Below are 2,506 nucleotides of genomic sequence, written 5' to 3'. Positions count from 1 at the left end.
TAGCTGTGGTTGATGAAGACTTTCGAGGCTTTGCAGATGTGATCAGACCCAGCCACGTCCTGTGATCTCCCCCCATTCCCCCACCCCGATATATCCGCACGTGAACGGCTTCCTGCTCTGGGCTGACCCAGTCTGGGCAAGCTGCAAATGTTGCATCGCAGACCTGGGACGGGGGTTGACTCTGAGACAAAGACACAATTAAAGAAATGAGGTAATCCCTTCAGCTACCCCACTGGATCTCATTCTGACCCCACCCACCCGCTACCTCCTGGATCTCCCCTCTTACTGATGCCCCCATCCACTCCTTTCATCTGCTCTGGATAGAGCCTGTTAAAATTACTTGTGGGTCCTGTTTTCAGAGGTCAGGGTCCACCATCATGCTTGTTGTACACAGACCGTGACCGAGCTTGGAGGCCCCATCTTCCAAGTGCTGCACAGACCCACAGGGAGAAACAGAGAGCTCACACTCTAAACAGACAAATGTTTGGAGGGGAAACTGTGGCATGGGGCCGTGGTGTGACTTGTCCAGGCTCCCCAACCAGTTCAGTGACAGAGTCTGGGATGAAGCCGAGGAGTCCAGACTCCCTGTCTACCCACTAAAATAGACTAGCAATTAAAAATAATCTTTTGACTTGCTACTGGTTTCTTCTTCCCCTGGTGTTTTGCCGGGTGGCTTTTTTGTCATCATTGTCTTTTCAATCTTACTTTTCTCCTTCTGGGGAATTGCTCTCCGTCAGTGAAGGTTTCCATAGGGGTTCTTTCGGTGGGGATTTTGCCCACACGGCTCTATTAACTCAGGCTGCCGCCCCCCCCCCCCCCGCCCACCAAAATGGCCCAAACCATAAAAAACTACACTTCAAAATGAAGGGGGCGGAGAAGAATCACTTTCAAAAATTCCATTATTTCAAAAGAAAACGGGGGAAACAATCATTCATTAATTTTTTCTAACCAAGAAGGGAATAACCAGCTACTTTGGGAAACTAACAGAAAAAAGATTATTTGGGAATTTTAGTAAGTATTGGTCGGGGGTCTCTCATATCTCTGTCTCTGCATCCTGGACACCCTCATTGTCAACCTCTCTTTGCCTAGAACTCCAACTTTTAAGCAAGAAGCAAAGCTGTGTGTTTCTTAAACATTTGGGTTAGTAGAAACCAAACTCTGTCCGTGTCCTCTCCTGGAGCCCGTTTCATTGCTTTTCCTTCCTTTGCTCAGTACAACGTCTGCACTTCTCGTGCCAAGTCCTGAGGAGGAGGAGGAGGAGGGGATATTGTGACTGCAACTCTTCCAAGAATGGTGTTCCTCCCAGTTCTCTTCCTGGTGCTGTGTGACGTGGCCTTCCTCGCCGGGGTGCCATTCAACGGCTATGTCCTCTCCATCGCCAGCTGCCGTGTGGAGAGGACAGCGAGTGCTGTGTGGTTCTGGAGCTGGGCCGTGGCAGATTTCATCTTCATCGTCTTCCTGCCCCTCAGATTCACCTCCATCTTCATCCTGGACTTAGACTGGGCGAAGGGGCTGAGCAGCACCCTCACCTCCTTCCACATGTTCTTCAGCGCCTTCCTCCTCACGGCCCTCAGTGTCGATCGCTGCATCCTCGTGGCACGCCCTGAGTGGGCCCAGATATGCCGCACACCACCCCTGGCTTTCAGAATGGTTTTGGGCATGTAGGCCCTGTCTGCTGGGTTCAGCTTGTGGTATGGTTATCTCTGGGAGTCCCTGCTCTCACCTGCCAGCACCGACATGAATTTCCAACTAGATGAAGGGAGGGTGAAGGCTGCTGTTGTGATCCAGTTCCTGGTTGGGTTTCTGATCCCACTAACCTTGATCTTGATCCCAACCTTCTACATCTTTCTAGTTGCCAAGCTAAGCAACAGGTTGAACCAGTCCACCAAGCCACTTAAGATCCTTCTTGGTTGATCCCAACCTTTTTCGTCTGCTGGCTACCGTATCACATCTTCTTCCTGCAGATCTCAGCTAAGTACCCTCTGCCTATTCTGAAAATGGGAAGCGCTTTTGCTTGTGTCCTGACATATTTCAACAGTTGCCTCAGCCCCATCTTCTACCTCACCATGGAGGAAGAGTTTGTGAGGTGCTGGCAACATTCACGCAGAGCCCAAAGCACAGAGAATTTGGCGGTGCCTGAATAGGGGAATGGATGGAATTTTCGATATTTGTATGGAGAAAGAAATCTGTTAGCTGTGACCCATAACTTCCTCTTGATCCCAGAATTGTCTTTTTTAGCAAGAGAATTTTTTTTGCCTTACTCAAAGAAAAGCCACAAGAATGATAGCAGGATTCGAAAACCTGCCTTAGAGTGAGAGACTCAAGGAGCCCAATCTATTTAGCTTAACAAAGAGAAGCTGAAGGGGTGACTTGATCATAGTCTGTAAGTACCTACATGGGGAACAACTATTTAATAAAGGGCTCTTCAATCTACCAGAGGAAGGTCTAACACGATCCAGTTGAACCTAGACAAATTCAGACTGGAAAGGAGGTGTAAATTTGTAAC

The 2,506-nt window shown here is 49.0% G+C and overlaps 1 pseudogene across 1 annotated transcript; it reads left to right on the top strand.

Annotated features, from left to right (window-relative positions):
- The first annotated feature begins 1,290 nt into the window (after positions 1 to 1,290).
- LOC311512476 (chemerin-like receptor 1) lies at positions 1,291 to 2,144 on the top strand (annotated as a pseudogene). The gene has a single exon. The product of its transcript is annotated as a chemerin-like receptor 1 (transcript).
- Positions 2,145 to 2,506: the final 362 nt, after the last annotated feature.

The sequence above is a fragment of the Lepidochelys olivacea genome, assembly GCF_965140295.1.
Source record: "Lepidochelys olivacea isolate rLepOli2 genome assembly, chromosome: 24".
In the NCBI taxonomy this organism is placed as follows: domain Eukaryota; kingdom Metazoa; phylum Chordata; order Testudines; family Cheloniidae; genus Lepidochelys; species Lepidochelys olivacea.
This window is presented reverse-complemented; position numbering and strand designations above follow the sequence as displayed.